Consider the following 20,000-nt stretch of genomic DNA (forward strand, 5'->3'; position numbering starts at 1 on the left):
GTGTGTTGAGTGTGTTTTTGTGGGGGTTTTGTTATTTTTGTTTTTTTGATTTTTTGTTTGATTTGGTGTTGTGGGGTGTGTGTTGTGTGTGGTGTTGTTGTGGTTTTGTGTTATGTGTGATTGTTTTTGTGTGTGTGTGGGTGTGTGTGGTGGGGGGGTTGTGGTAGTGTGGGTTGTGTGGTGTGTGTTTGGGGTGTGGGTGGGTGGGTGGGTTGGTGGGTGGGTGTTTGTTTTTGGGGTGTTTGTTTTTTGTTTTTTTTTTTTTGTTTTGTTTTTTTTTTTTTTTTTTGGTGTGTGGTGTGTGTGTGTTTGTGTGTTTGTGTGTTTGTTTGTTGTTTTGTTGTTTTTTTTTGTTTGTGTGTGTGTGGGGTGGGTGGTGGGTGGGTGGTTGGTGTTGGGTGGTTGTTGTGTGGGGTGGGTGTATTTGGGGTGGGGTGGGGGTGGGTGGGGGTTGGGTTTGTATTTGGGGGTGGTTGGTTTGTTGGGTTGTGGTGGTGGTTTGTTGTTGTTGGGTTGGGTTGGGGTGGGGGGGTGGGGGGGGTGGGTTTGTGGGGTGTGGTGGGTGTTTGGGGGGGGGTTGGTGGTGTGTGGTGTTTGTGTGTGTTGTGTGCTTGAGGTGTGTGTGTGGTGTGTATTTTGGGGGTTATGTGTGTGTGTGTGTGTTTGGGTACTGTAGGGGTGTGTGTGTGGTTTTGTGGGTGTGTGTGTTGTGTGAGCTGTGTGTGTGGGCTGTGTGGGTGTGTGTGGTGTGGGATGTATGGTGTGGGTGTGTGTGTGTGTGTGTGTGTCGAGTGTGTGTGGTTGTGTGTGTGTCGTGTGTGTGTGGTTGTGTGTGTGGTGGTATGTATGTATCGTGTGTGTGTGTGTGTAGTGTGTGTGTTGTGTTGTGTGTGTGTGTGTTGTGTCGGGTGGGGGGTATGTGTGTGATGTGAGTGTGTGTGTGTGTGTGTGCTGTGTGTGTGTGGTGGGTGTGTGTTTTGTTGTGTGTGTGTGTTGTGTGTGGGTGTGTTTGTGTTGTGTGTGTGGCGTTGGGTGTGGGTGGGTGGGTATCTATATATATGTGGTGTGTGTTGTGGAGTGTGTGTGTGTGTGTGTGTGTGTGTGTGTGTGTGTGTGTGTGTAGTGTCTGCTGTGTGTGTGTGTAGTGTGATGGTGTGTGTGGTGTGTTGTGTGTGTGTGTTTGAGTGTGTGGTGGTGAGTGTGTTTGTTTTGTGTGGCGTTTGTTGTGTGTGGATGTGAGTAGTGTGTGTGTGTTGTGTGGTGTTTGTTTCGTCGTGTGTGTGTGTGTGGTTTATTGTGTTGAGGGTTGGGGTGGGTGTGTGTGTGGGTGGCGGTGGGGTGGATGGTGGGCAGTGGGGGGGGGGGTGGTGGTGTGCTTCGAGAGCAGTGCGGAGTGAGTGCGGGCGTGAGAGCGAGAGAGAGATAGAGAGCAGAGGAGAGAGCGAGGAGCAGGGAGCGAGCGAGCGAGCGAGAGGAGAGACCTAATTAACTCTTCTCTACTCTCTCTCTCTCTATATTATATATATTATATTTAATATATATTATAAATATATATATATATATATATATACCACACACACACACACTCACACACACACAACAAAACACGCACACAAACATACATACAGATATATATTTATATATATATTTATATATATATATATATATATACTATATATATATATATATTTATATTATGTGTGTGTTTGTGTGAGTGTGTGTGTGTGTGTGTGTGTGTGTGTGTGTGTTGTGTGTGTGTGTGTGTGTGTGGTAATTATATACATATTATTTTATATATATATTTATACATATATATATATATGCATATATATATATATTATATATATTATATATATATATATATATAATATATATATGTTATTAATATACATATATATATAAATATAGATATATATATAATATATATATATATATCATTATTTATATATATATTGTATATGTATGTATTATATTCATGTATATATAGATATAAATTCATACATTATATATATATATATATATAATATATATATATATATATATATACTTATATATTTGTATATTTTATATATATATTATATTTATTATATTTTATATATGTATATATATATATATATATTTATATATATATATATATATATATATATATATATATATATATATATATACATATATGTATATAGATAATGTACAAATATATACACACACTAACAGACGCACATATATGTACATACACATATTTATTAACATAAACAGATAAACGCTAATCTGCTTATGTCTACTGGTCATGTTTCACAAACTCCATATTGATTAATACATCTACGACGCAGATATTTCACCAAGATAATTCTTCCGGAAGAATAAATGCCAAATAAAGGTCATCTATATTACCAACATAACTCAGCCAATTTCCTTTGATTTAAGATCATACCATCATTTTTCTAGCTGAGCAGAGCATGGGAAGCCCTGAGGCGGTTGCAAGGTCGTCAATATTGCTCGTATCATCGGGAAATCCAAGGAGCTGACGAAAAGCGAAGCAGAGTGTGAAGAGTGCTACTGCGGAAGGGTTCTCGTGTTTCCCGCCAGTCTTGTGTCATCTGAAAGGCTAATGTCTCGCTCATAATGCAGTGCCGAGCTGTACCTTAAACAAGCCGCCATTACTATTATGTATTATTGTTAGTTATTGTCTGTTTATTTAGAGGTTATGAGGAAGATATATAGGAGCATGTCTTCGTATAGTTTTAGTAAGGGATATCTCTATATACCTAAGCTTACTTTAATCTTCACTGACTATCTACTTTAATCTTCACTTACATTTCCAACTGCCTACAACGTAGCGTAGGCATCAGAGTATTCCCATTTCCTTCTCACTTCGTAACGATCTACCTGTCATTGATACTATGAACTAGATATACATTCCTTCAAGAATTATTTACCCTGAATGCGAAGCTATGTAAATGTTCTTAGCTACGACTTGCGCAAATAGTATTAAAAGATAATGTCACAATGGAGGCACGCACTTGCAACGGAAAGTAGATCACGATTTTTCATGCCACGATTGTGCTCGGGATCTGTTCAAACTAAACAAGGATTTGCACTATCTTGCTCGACCTTTGTCGATCTTCATTTATGGCATTTCTGTTTCTGGTGGCGTCCGTCTGCCGCGTGCGACTGTGCGTGTGATTTGCAGATGTTCTCTTGTTCTGTGCTTCACTGTATTCTTGTTTTTCAAACTCTATTATTCAAATATAAATACATACATAAATAGATAAGTATACACATATACACACATTAACGCATATCATATATATATGTTTATATATGTGTGTGTGTGTGTATATATATATATATACATATATATATATATATATATATATATATATATATATATATATAAAATTTATATTAATTTATTATATATTGTATAATATTGATATATATTATATTTTTTATTTTTTTATATTATATATATATAATATATATGTATATATAAAGATATAAGTATAGATATTATATATATATATATATATATTTATATAATATATATATATATATATATGTATATATAAACATATTTATATATATATATATTGATATATTTATATATATATTATATATATTGTGTGGGTGTGTGTGTGTAGTGTGTGTGTGTGTGTGTAGTGTGTGTGTGTGTGTGTGTGTGGTGTATGTGTGTGTGTGTTTGTGTGTGCTGTGTGTATGTATATGTATTTATTTTTTTATATTTCTTTATATATATATTATATTTATTTATATATATATATACTTATTTATATATAATATATTTATTATATATATATATATATTATTTATAATATATATATAATACATATATATATATATATATATTATTTATATATATTTATATATATATATTTATATATATACATATATATTATATATATGTATTACACCACAAACACACTACAAACACACACACACCACACACTCATATACGTTACTAAATATATATTTATTATATATATATAATATATATATATATATATATATATATTATATTTTTATATAATATATATATATATATTTATATATATTAATATTACAATCTATATATATATATATATATAATATATATATATATATATATATATATATGTATGTCATGTATATATATATATACATATTATATTTACTTTTATAATATATATATTATATATCGTATATATATATTTATATATATATGTTTGTATTTATTTTATATATATATATATATATATATATAATTTATATTTTTAAAAATATATATGTTTTATTATATAATATATATTATATATATATATTATATATTTATAATATATATTATATGTGTGTGTGGTGTTTGTGTGTGGGTGTGTGTGTGTGTGTTGTGTGTGTGTGGTGTGTGTGGTGGTGTGTTGTGTGTGTGTTATATATATATATATATAATATATATATTTATATATTATATATGTTTATTTATATATTATATATATAATTTTATATAACACACACACCACACACACACACACAATCAACCACACACACACCAAACACACACAAACACACACAACAACAACCACACAACCCCGCGCACACACCACAAACAACACCACGCAAACAGAAGAATGACCAAATTTCCCATCTTGGGGACCCTTTCCCTGCGTCTGTTGAATAAGGTTTAACCTTTATATGAGTTGCCCATGGCAGGGACGTATCAAACGATGTCTATGTTAAATTTCAGGTAATGATAAATGGAATTTCCGTGGTCAGTTCGTTATGTACTTCCCGTATTCTAGGGGAATCAATTTTGCGAAGGCAAATTTTGGCATTTTTGGGGTAGGCGGGTTTTTATTTTTGGGTTTTTGTCATTAAGGGGGATTTGGTGTCTAGGTTTTTTGGAGGTGGGGGGATGCGGGAGGTTTTTGGGGTGGTGGGTGGTTTTTTGAGGTGGTTTGGGGGGTGGGGGGTATGTTGGGGGGGGGGGGGGTGTGTGTTTGTGTGTGTGTGTGTGTGTGTGTGTGTGTTGGTGTGTGGTTTGGGTGTGGTGTGTGTGTGTGTGTGGTGTATGTGGGTGTGGTGTGTGGGGGGTTGTGTGTGTTTTGTGTGTGTGTATTTTATATATTATATTATATATATATTATTTATATATATGTATAATATTTGGGTGGTGTGTGTGTGTGTGTGTGTGTGTGTGTGTGTGGGTTGTGTGTGTGTTTGGGTGTGGTGTGTGTGTGTGTGGGTTTTGTGTGGTGTGTGTGTGTGTGTTATCTATTATCTTATCTATAAACAAATTTTTTTATATATATTCTATGTGTGAGGTGGCGTGTTTATTTTTTTTTATTTTATATTATTATTATGTGTTGTTTTTAATTTTTATATATTATTTAAAATTTTTTATATTTTTCTTGTTGTATTGTTTTTATATTTATTTTTATTATATTTTATTTTTTGATTTTATATTTTTTATATTTATAAATTTTTATATAATATTTAATTTTATTTATTTATATGTATATTATTTTAATATTATAAATTTTTATATATTTTATTTTATACATTATATGTTTTTTATTTCTATATGTTCCCATGTGTTTTTCCATTTATTATTTTCTTATTGTAAAAAAAACTTTTTTTGTATTTATAATTTTTTTTATTATTTATTTTTTTTATTTTTTATTTTTTTAAAATATCATACATTATTTTTATATATTTTATTATTTTATTAATTTTATTTTATTTTTTATATATATTATTTTATTATTATATGTTGGTACTATTTACAAAAATATATAATCATATTGTTTTAATTTTATATATAATTTTTAAAATTATTATTTTATAAATTTAAAAAAAAAAACCCACCCGCACAACCCCACCAACCACACACCCCCAAAAAACCCCAAAACAAAACACCACACCCCCCACAACCACAAATATTATATATTTTATTTTTAAAATTTTTTTATATATTATAATATATTCATAAAATAATTATATATAGATACATACATTATCATAATTGTTTAATAAGTGAAAAATATTATATTTATTTTGTTATGTATTTTATGATATATTTTTTTTATATTTTTTTATATATATTTATGATATATTGTTTTTAGAGAGATTTAGTTATTTTTATATTGTTTATATTTTTTGATTTATATATATATATATATGTTAGTTATGGATATATATATTTATATATTTTGTATATATTTATATATATATATTATTTATTTATATTTATATAGAGATGGTTGTTCTTGTATATGTTATTTTTATATATATATTTTATAATATTATTATACATATTGATATTATATATATTTATATATATTATTTACTTTTGTTTTATTCATGTACTCCTGTTTTTCTTATTTTTTTTTATTGTATATTTATATATAGATATATATATTTTATATAGATATATATATTATATATATTTATATTTATTTAATTTAATTATTATAGTTTTTATATATTTACCTTGTCATATATATTTATTTATATATATTTTATTTATTTATTATTTTATATTTATTATATTTATCTTTTATGCATTTTTGAGATATTTTATATATATATATATTTTTATGTTAATTTATTATTTTTATTTTTTTTTTTTATTTTATTATGTATTTATAGCAATTATATATACATATATTTATTATTTATATAATATATATATATAATATATATATAATATATTTATGTATTTATATATATATTTTTATTTTTATATATATGGTATATTTTTATAGTATATTCTTATAGAAAATATACATATATATATATATATATATATATATATATATATATATACATATATATATAAATATATATATACACACACACATATATAGACACATACACACAAACAAAGACACAAAAGTGTCTCTTTGATTGTGTGTTTGTCTGTGCGTGCGTGTGCGTGTTTGTTTGTGTGTGTGCGCTCGCGCATGTTATCACGTTTGCCTTTCGTGATTTTTTTCCAAACTGCATCGCCGTAGTATGTATATCTAATTGTTTGATTTTTAAAAATTGAGATTTAAACTCTGCATAATGTTCAAATGTTTTTATTATTTTTTTCTTCACAGTTTATACTGATACATAAGCATTTAGCTGAATGTCAATATATAAACGTGTGATTATTACGTGTAGCATGCAGTGAATGGGTCTGTTGTAATTCCCTCCTTTCATAGATACCTAGAAAAAAGGCACTCTAAAATAATGATAATAATCGTTTAGGGCAAGTGCATGTCTAACTCCTATTTCAGTTTGTATTCATGCAAAAGAACCAGAATAATTTACGCAAGGCTTTCCTTTGATTTCCCATTTCCTTCGTTTTGGTTATTGACACACTGAGTTGCTAGTTACAAGTGACAAAATAGTGATGATTGTAAAGAAGATGACGATAATAGTGAAGATAATGAAGATGACAATGATGATGAATGGAATGATAACGACGATGGTAGGAACAGTGGAATACCAATATTGAAAATGAAAGAACCAACAATATTGATATTCGTAGGAAAAGGAATTTGAAAATGCAACAATAACAATGAAACACTAATGATAAGGGAAATAATAGTGGTAATGGAATCTATATCGATGATTATAATTGATATCATTGTCATCAGAATTTTTTTTATCATCACTGATATAATTGTTCTTGCATATCATTATCATTATGAAAGTTATTATTGTGACCATCATAATTATGACCATGGCTATTGTTGTTGTTATCATAGTCATTATCATTTTTTTCCATTATCTTTATTATAATTTTTTTCATTATCATTATTGTTGTCATTTTATCATTCTTATTAATCATTATTATCATTATCATTATTATTATCATCATTTGTATTATCATTATCATAATCCTTATCGTTATCATTATTTTTAGTGCTATCATTATCATCCTCATTAGTATTATCAAAATCATTATTATCATCTTTTTCATCATCATTGTCCTTTCGATGATAAGATAATAATAATAATAACAATAATAATAATAATATCAATACAGTCAACAATAGTGACCAAGAGGATAATAAAGGTGATGATAATAATGATGATAATGATTATTATTATTATGATGATGATGATGATGATGAGGAGGAGGAGGAGGAGGAGGAGGTTGATGATGATGATGATGACGCTAATAATAATGATGATGGTGTTAATGACGATGACTAGAAAAAAGAATGCTCGCAGCAGCACTACCGCCGACGCTACTATTGCTGCAACTGATACTGCTGTTACTACTACTAACTATGACAATGGTATTATGATAATGATGAAAGAAGAAGGGTGATACTGATTAAAGAAGGAGGATGTTAATGATAAAATAATAAGGATGATAATGATGATAAAAATATCAATCATGGTTATTATCATCAGAATGATAATTACTAAATTTTAAGATAACTACTTTCAGTAACAATGCCAATACCTAATATAATAACAACAGGCTTAACTATGACCTGCAGCAAATACACACATATCATTCAGCCAATACTTCTGATACACTAAACCAAAGAACCATCTACGACATTTTTTCCTCTAAGAGACCGAATATTCACAAGTATTTTCCACGTGATTTCACTGATCTTTTCCCCTTGCGCTGAACGTATCTTGATCTTGTGCAGAGAGTAATGGAAAATCAGTGTGTGAATGGAGGTCCATCTGGCCGAGCTCCCATGTACCCCTCCATGATGCATGCCACCTGCCTGGTGTTGAGTGTCGTGATGCGTTCCTACGAATAATGGATGGAGCACGGGAAACCGCTTCAGCGTTTTTTTTTTTTTTTTTTTTTTTTTTTTAGCATATATAAACCTGATAGCGTGGTCGCAGTGACTAAATTGTACATTTCTCTTTTCGTGAATGCTGTATGATGGGAAGGCATTACTAACTTTTGTGTACCAGTATGTGTGTATTCCTGTGGAAAACCGGATACTACATGGAGAGCGATAATAGCTCTATAAAACGATGAGCGTATACATGTTATCCTCTCTCTCTCACTCAGAAAAAAGATACACACACATTATGAATTAATCTGAATATATATATATATATATATATATGTTAACTCATATTAATATATATAATTATATATAAGTATAATAAGATATATATATATATATATATATATATTATATAATATATGGTAATTTATATAATATATATAATTATATATATATATATTTATGATATATGGTAGTGGGTATATATAAATTGGATGAGTAAATATATATATTCTATATTTATATATATTATAATATATAGTATATATATATTTATTATACGGGATATATATTTATATTATATAGGCATATATATATATTTAATAATATATAGATTATGATATATGATATATTTTTATATTTATATATTATTATATTATGTATGTAGTACTGAGTCATATAGTGATATATTGATAGTAGTATATATATATTTATAGTATACATACAGTATTTCCTTCCATAAAACTCTATGCAAATATATGAACCAATATATATATTATATATGATGAATATAATTGATATATATATACTTTATCATATATATAATATATATATATATGTATATATATTTAGTAATATATATAAGTATATATATATATAATATAATATATATATATATATATATTTACTATATAGAAATATATATATAAATATATGATATATTTATATATAGTTATTCATATGTATAAATGCTATAATAATATATTAACATATATAATAGTATATTTAGCTATATATATTATATAATATGTAATATATACTAAATTATACGCTTATATTTATATAATATATATATTCATATATTATATATTATATATATGCATATATATTAATATATAAGTATAAATATATAATGTGTTGATATAGACATATATATATATATATATTAATATATAATATATATATATATAATTATATATATATAGATATGCAATTATTTAAATATATATATATGTGCTTAAAAATTATATATATAATGTACAATTATATATATACATACATATATATATATTATTATATATATATAATATATATATATAATTTATTTATATAAATATTTATATTATATATATATATATAATATATATAATATATATTTTTATATATTATATATATGTACATATTTATATATATATTAAAAAAATAGATATATATATGCTATATATATATATATATGCATGTACTTATATTAAATATATATATATATATATATAAATTTATATAATATATATATATATATATATATATATATTTGTATATTGATATATATATGTAGATATATATATATATATATTTATATAAATATATACATATTGTTTATATATAAATATATTTATATATATATATATAATTATATATATACATATATATAGTTTTTTTACATCATATACTATATATATATATTATATTTAATAAGATATAGTATATTTAATATATATATATATATATTTATTATTATATTATATATTGTATATACTAATTATATGCTATATATATATACATATGTATTTATTTATTTATTTATATATATACCTATATATTTTTTTTCTTTCTTCCTTTTTTTTTTTTTTTTTTCATTCTTTCGGCTGCTCCCATTTTGGGGTCGCCAAAGCGGATCCTCTTTCTCCAAAGTGCTCGGTCTTCTGCGCATTCCTCAGTCACATCTACTGCTTTTTTATCTTGTCTTACCTTATTATAATGCATCCATGTACCTTTTTCTTTGGTCATTCCTCTCTTCCTCCTTCCGGGTACTCATATCCAGCATCCTCCTCCCGCAACATAATCTCTGGATGTCCATCTCCTCACAGACACCACTCCTATCACATATCACTGGTACAGTATTTCTCCTATCCCATTCCAACCTTCTTGCACATACTCTCTCTTTATTTCCTACCGCAGTCTCCATTACTTTGTACTGTTGACCCCATTTAATAGTACCATGTAATTCACTCTACCTTTGACACTGCCCCCTTGTAGCTTTATTGACTCCTCGCATCCATTACCAATCATGTACTCAGTCTTGGTATATCTGTCACTTTCAGTCTGCCCACCCCTCTAGTGGCAGATAATCTCCATTTAGTTTCAGATTAATATTTTTATTTGTGATACATTATTTTTATAGTGTTTTTTGTATTTTTACATTGTTTATCGTTATATTATTTATTTTTTTTTATTAAATATTTTTTTTCTATATCTAGTTCATTTTAATGATAATATCGCATGTTTAATTAATTTAAATAGAGTTTAAGAAATAATTTTAGATATATCATTGTTTTTATTAAATTTTATACTGTTTTTTTTTTTTATTTAACATTTTTAATACTTTCTAGCTCTGTCTCTCACTTCCTACTCGGCTTTCATGAATATATATATAACATTCATTAGCAAATCAATCATTCAAATAGTTTGTGGGCTTCCGTGTTTCTTACCCCATCAGTCAATCTGTCCGATGACAATCTTACAAATTGGTATATTATGAGTCAGGAGTCGATCCTGGTGTGAAAGTCCACCAAAACCTTCTAGTAATACATTTCAGTTCTGTGCACCTTTACTTACAAGTTGTTATTGCTTTTTTATCTATTCATACATGTCCTTACACCAACCCTCACATACCTTTATGCAATACTCTCCGATGTCTATCGCCTTCATGCAATACGTTAGCTCTTCTTCGGATACTGCCGATCGTAAGTCCTTTTCTAAATCAATAAACACAATGTTCAGCTCACTCTGTCCTTCCTGTACTTTTCCATCAACTATACCACTAAGAGCAAAAATGTAGAACGCATCCTGTTGTGCTTCTCCCTGGCTGAATCCAAAATGTTCTTCACTGATCCTCACAACTCTCGACGCTAGTCTCGTACTTCTACGCAACTCTTTCCGCCATATTTTCATTTGTTATGATTTTATCCCCTCTACTAATAGTTATCTACAACTTATAGTAACATAACTCCACTTGTTCTTGAAAATTTGGCACTAACAACATTTTTTCTCCATCATCTGGCATACCTCCCTCCTTCGCAAGATCTCACTAGTTATATAACAGTCACTAGTTAAAATAAGTTTCCATAAACATGTTTTTTTATAACATCCCCCTAATAGGTCTTCCGTAGGCTTCCGTTACTGGTATCTTAATCCGAGGTCTATTCCCTACTGTCTTTGCGATCTTTATCTTCTCTAAGGATCTTTCCTCACCTCATTACTTGCTGATCCTTGGTTACTTCTGATTTATGCGGCTCCTCCACTCTTCTAACCTTTCACCTTTCATTTCCAATGTTCACGAGGTACCTTCAAAGTATTCACTTCAATCTATATTAATATATATTCTTCCCTCGTTAGTATATTTCCGTACTGCACATCCTTTTCATCTTAAATCATGTGTATTATCCCTACCATCTCTCTCTCCTCATATCTGGCTAGTATGTATAGGTCCTTCTCTCCTTCGCACTTTTATCTTAATATTCCTCATATAACTGTTATTTCATATGTATTTTCCTTACTATTTTATTTGCCACTTCCCTTTTTAGTATCTATTAGTTATTCTACACAACATTTTGTATTCACTGCTATTGGCTTTTCTTCTGCTATCCCCAAGTCTGTCCCATTTCTGTTTTGCCAGTTTTTTCTTTCTTCTTTATATTATCTTGTCACTTCCTCATTCCTACACTCAGGTTTCCTTAGTATTCTTTTCTTCGTCAGATATCTTGAACGCAAGTGACATTTGGCTTTTTCAGCCACTGCATGATTTATCTCCTCACCTGATCTTACTCCCTCCCTGCAAAGACTTGGCTCTATCTCTCCTGTTAAAATTTGCTTTTACTGCCCATTATGTACTCCTATCCTTTAGTTCTTCACCATTTGATGCCTAGGTTCCGCCCTAAACTCATTTTCTGGTTAGTTCCTTCACTTTCAAATTTAACTTCAACTATACACTCTATGCTGCCTTGTCGATTTCAACACTCTCCCCTAGGTAAACGTACGCTTGACAATCAAATATAACTCTTCACTAAGTTACATTGTCTTATTCTATCTATGAAAAGTCTATTGCGCTACTCCTACCTCACTCTTGTAATGTAAATCTGTGAGTCATCTTCCCCTTATTTAAATATGTATTCGTACAGATTAAGTGCCAACTCTCATCCTTTTTGCCACTCAATAACCATTGCCCCTTTCATCTGCATTCCTCTCTCCCACGTCTATATTTTGCTATTTAATATCACCTCATCTTCGTCCCCATTATTTCCTTCTCTAATATATGACCATTGAAGTCCTGCTCCAATATATTCCATCTCTCTCTCTTGGGGTATGTTCTACATAACTCATTTTTTCCACCTCGCTCCAGAACTCCTCATTTAAATCCTCAATCGCTCGCACTTCACCCTTTTTTGTTGGCTTAATGGGCTATATGTCACTGTATCCCATTTATTTGGATCCCACAACATTTCGCTAATCCATACCTCTAGGAATTCATTGCTCCATCTGATACCCACTTCACTTCCGATATACTTTTCCTTAACTATTACCCCAATACCGTTTCTCCTTCCATCTATCCCATGATAGAACAACTTATAACCTCCGTCAATCAGCCTCCTTTACTGCCTCAACATTTAGTTTCCTGTACACATCTTATGTACACATATTATGCGCATAATAGTATTGTTCAGAGTTTACACCGGACGCCCTTCCTGACGCAACCCTCCCCATTTATCCGGGCTTGGGACTGGCACCAAGTTGCACTGGCTTGTGCCCCCAGTGGCTGGGTTATATGTATATACAAAAAATTACATGACATCATATATATAATATATCTATATATATATATTATAAAAATCTTATATAAATTATAGATTTATATACTACATACTTTTTAAGATTTGTATTCAATGATATATACAGATGAAGTTTACAAGAGTACTGAATATATTTATATATATATTATGTGTGATAGCTATATTATATATATATAATACATATATATTCTATATATTTTTAATATATATATAGATATATATTATATATATATATTGAGAATATATATATATTTTATAATATATTCATATATATATATTATATATATATATATATATATATATTGGATTTTATATAGTATATATATATAATATATAATATATATATATATATATACATACATACATATTATATATATATATATATATATATATATATATTTTTTTTTTTATAATATATTCATATATATATATATATATATATATATATATATATATATATTATATATATATATAGTATATATATATATACACCACCCAACAAACCAGTCACATCACACTAATCACTACCACACATACCAACACACACTTATATATACATATATATATACATACATACATACATATATATATATATATTATATATAATATATATATAATACCTCTCGTATATATAACTCTTAATAACTTATATACATATATGTATATATATATTATATATATATATATATATATATATATACAGTACTCCTATACATTCTATATATATATATGTATATATAAATATATTTATATATATTTATATATATACATATATATATAATATATATATTAACTCTTATATATATATATATATATATATATTTATATATATCGCACAAGGCCGACAGGTGGGGGGGTTACCAGGCCACACCCGTCTTAAGACAAACGGCCCCTCCTTCCCCGGAAGCGAAGGAGCCTGTTCTAGGCGGCGATCGGGGGGGGATCGCTTCCGGAGCATGGAGGCCGCTCCTAAGAATATCCGGTTAGACACAGGCCGCTAAAGATGATGAACTTATGCCAATACAATGTAAGGACCCTGAGAACAGAATCTTTTTTTTATTTTTTGCTGATCTTTTGACACTGGCTTGAGGAACTTTAATTTATTAAATGGGATATCGTAGGACTTTCTTGAAAGTTAGTGAGACTAGGCGAAAAGAGCAGAATACTACTAAATGTGCGACACATTATATTGGCGAGGTAAACCCTTGGATAGCAAACAAGAATCAGGAGTAGGTTTCTTAGTTCACAAGCGACTTAAAAAGAATGTTAGGGAATTCTTACAGCTGTCGAGGCGAAAGAGTAGTTTCTGTAATACTGAAACTAACAACAGATATAGCCTAAAAATTATCTAAGTGTACGCTCTACAGCAGTCATAGTGATGAGGAGATAGAACAGCTTCTATGGGAAGATGTGCAAGCAGCTACCGATAGAAGCAAAAACCCATTTTACGTGGATTATGGAGGATTATATGCCAATGAGCACCAGTAAAGGAAGAGAGGGGCAAAGGCTGATAAAATTCCGCCGAAGCTCGATCCTTAAAATTATGAATACATTCTTCGAAAAATAAAAGAGACGGGAGGAAATGGACATGGGAACTCACCATCCGGCATTAAAAACGAAATTGACTTCATAAATCATCAATAGGCGCGACATTGTCCCCCCCCCCCCCCTCCCTCCCCCAAACCCAGACATAACCGTTATCAATAAATTAATGTCTGGTAGCGACCATAGGATGGTCAGGAGTTAGAGTAAAATTTACAGTTAGAAGGGAACGAAATAATTAACATTAAGAATAGGATGACGACCGGGAATGTCAAGTCTCAACATCCGAAACAAATACTCAGCTCTCGAAGATCTTGACATAGACCAAATGAACGACCAATTCAGTGTGGAATATTAACGGAAAGCTGCACTTGAAATAAGGGGTAAATGACGAAAAAGAAAAGTTCAGTTAATCTTTCGGTGGAGACAAAAGGAGCGATATGAAACAGCATAGAGACATGGAAAATAACATCAATCAGAAGACAAGGTAGAATCAACAGAGCTGACTAAGAAATTGATAAACCAAGAAGACAGAAAGAGGATGTACGCAAATTTAACATACGAAATATAAACGAAGCTCTGCTTGCCGGCACCAGCCCTTAAGGCAAACAAAGAGGAGGCTCGGAATAGGGAAAAAACCAAATGTATGCAGTAAAGAAACCGAACGGAGAGGCGGACATTAACAAATAAAATGAAATTATCAAAGTAATAGAAGACTTCTATCTTCTAACTTATACCACCCAAACGACCAACCACATACGGAGACAAACACAACAAATGGAGACGTTCCAAACATCACGATAGAGGAAGTAAATAAGGCACTAAATAGCATGAAAAGAGGAAAAACACCAGAAGAAGACGGCATTAGTGTAGATCTTATTCAAGATGCAGGAGAGATTGCGGCAGTAAAGCTGGCCAGTCTTTATAACAGATGTCTAAGTGTCGGTAAAACTCCGAAGGCCTGGAAAAACGCAATAATAATTTTAATACACAGAAGGGGAGACACAAAAGACTTAAAGAATTACCGACCTATAAGCCTCCTCTCAGTAATCTATAAACTGTTCACAAAAATCATCTCAGCCCGTATCACCGATACATTAGATTCTAAACAACCCAGGGAACAGGCAGGGTTCTGCAGCGGATTCTCAACTACAGACCTTATCCACACACTAGCTCAAATAAGGGAGAAAACAAACGAATATACGAAGCCCCTGTGCATGGCATTCGTAGATTATGAAAAAAGCATGCGACTCGGTACAGATATCTGCAGTACTAGATGCAATTCGTAAACAAGGAGTAGAGGAAATATGCTGCAGATTATTAGAGGGTATATATAGAGATGGTACAGCGACCATCAAAATCCACGCAGAAACCAACAAAATACCAATAAAAAAGGGTGTTAGGCAGGGCGACAATATCTTACCGAAGCTGTTTACAGCCTGCTTGGAGGAAGTATTCAAGAAGTTAGATTGGAAGGAGAGAGGGATTAAAGTAAGGAATGAGCACTTAAGCAATCTAAGATTTGCTGAAGATTAGCCTTAAAATGAACATGAAAAAGACCAAGGTCATGTTCAACAGTCGAACCCCAGTTAAGCAAATACAAATACAGGGCGAGGTACTAGAAGCAGTGAACGAGTATGTATACCTAGGGCAACTCATCCAGTCGAGTACATCCTGCGAAGCCGAGATAAAACGGCAAATCAGGCTAGGTTGGAGTGCCTTCGGAACACATAGTAATATATTACGAAGTCGTCTGCCACTATGTCTAAAGAGAGATTTTTAACCAATGTATCCTCCCCGCCATGACATATAATGTAGATCAGAGACATGAACTACGACCAAGGCACTCGAGAGGAAATTAGTAAGCGCCCAAAGAGGAATAGAAAGGCTTATGCTAGGAGTTAGCTTAAGAGACAAGAAAAGGGCAACATGGATAAGGCAACAAACAAAAGTAGAGGATATACTCAAGAGCATCAAGAAGAAAAAGTGGCAGTGGGCTGGACACATATATCGGAGACAGGACAACAAGTGGGCAAAGAAAACAACAGAATGGGCAATACGCGACACAAAAAGACTCAGGGCAAGACCAATGACGAGATGGCGGGATGAAATAGCGAAATTCGCAGGAGTAAACTGGAATCAGAGGACACAAGACCGGAATGACTGGAAAAGATTGAGAGAGGCTAACGATGCCTGCAATAGATTGATACAGGCTGATGATGATGATTGTTGATAGTCTATATATACATATATATATATATTATATATATATTATATTAATAGCCCCGTCGTCTACTCACCTTATATATATTAGGATACATATTTGTATATCGTTTATGATATATTATATATAGGCTTTTTAAACCCTATATAATTATATGTAATATTTTTATATATATATTTATATATATATAATATATATGTATGTATCTTTACGCACACACACACATCGCATAGATGAATATATGGATACATAGATAGATATGTATAAATTATATATTATATATATATATATATATATATATATATATAATATATATATTATATATATATTGTTATCACTCACACGCACACCAACAACACAAACCACACCAACTACACACACAACACACTCACACATATATATATTGAATATATATATATATATATAAATTACATTAATATATATATATATATATATGAATAATATATATATTATATATGTATATATGTTTATATATACATTATATATAATTATCATATATATATATATATATATTTATATATATATTAATATTGTATGTATATATAAATATATATTTGCTCTGCCACTGTGTATATATATGTATAGTATATTTATATATATATATATATGTTGTTGTGTGTGTTTGAATATATATGATATATATATATATATATATATATATATATATAAAATATATATATATATATTTATTATATTATATATATATATATATATATATATGTATATATATGTATATATGTACACTATATATGGCAAGTATATATATATATATATATATATATAATATATATATATATATATTCATTATATATAATATATATATATATATATAGTATATATATATAATATATTTATATATATATTAAAATATATCGATAATATATATCATATATATATATAATATACATATAATAATATATATATATATAATATATTTTATATATTTATATATATATTAATTATATAATATATATATACACACATAGTCTTATGACCCGTTATATATATATACATATCCCCCCCGCCCCATATATATATATATATATATATATATATTATAGATATAATATATATATATGTATATATATAAATATATATAGATATATATATATATACAAATATATAGATCTCTTATCAATAATATAAATAAATAAATATATATATATATGTATAATATATATATATATAGATATAATATAAATAAATATATATATATTATAAATATAAATATGTATATAATAATATATACCCACACACACACACACCCGTATATATCCATCCCGCCCATCCCCATACACACACACACAACTGATACATATATATCTATATATAAATATAAGGAGGGGGGGGAAAATCAAAAAAATCTAAATATATATCACTAAATGTTTCCAGTGTGGATGTCTTTGGTTGTGTTTGTGTTTGTGTGTGTGTGTGTGTGTGTGTTTTTTGTGCGTGTGTGTGTATATATATAAATAGATATTAATATATTCTATATAAACTATATATATATATAAATATATATATATCTGTAAGTATAACGATATATATATATATAATATATAAATATAAAATTACTAAAATATATTATTATAAATCTATATATATATATAAAAATATATATAATATAAATATATCTATAAATAAATATAAATATATATATATGTATCAAAATCCTACACTACATATATATAAATATATAATATCTATAGTATATCTAAATATATATATATATATATAAATACATAAAAATACTATAAAAGTCTAATATGTATGTTTAAGATGAATGTAATATATATTTGTATGTATATATATAAATATATGTATGATATCTATAATAATATTATATATCTATAAAAATATATATATATATCTAAAAATATTTATAAATCTAATTTATATATATCTATAAATAAATTGTATCAAAAAATATCTATATAATACTATATCCTAATCTATTTTATATAAATATCTCTATATATATCTATATATATAAACATATATCACCCAACTCTATATCTAAATAACAAATATAAATCTATAAATAAAAAATCTAATACTCAATCAATAATAAGCCACTAATATATCAATACTAAATATCAAAACAATAAATATATAATTAAATAAAGATATCCACTATAGTCACTCTATACTAAGAAAATATAATATATAATATCTACATATCCTATATGCTTCTATATAATCTATAAATATATAAATCTATCTATAAAATATATATATATATAAATATACATATACATATAAAAAAATAACATATATCACTATTTAAATAGAACAAATAAATATATATAAAACAAAAAAAAATATATTTATATATAAAAGTATAAATAAATACGTAATATATTTCATAATTATCTATAAATAAAATATCATGAAAATATA

This window comes from Penaeus japonicus, unplaced genomic scaffold (assembly GCF_977035675.1).
Source record: "Penaeus japonicus unplaced genomic scaffold, GWHDUDI00000001_assembly GWHDUDI00000012, whole genome shotgun sequence".
Taxonomy (NCBI): Eukaryota; Metazoa; Arthropoda; class Malacostraca; order Decapoda; family Penaeidae; genus Penaeus; species Penaeus japonicus.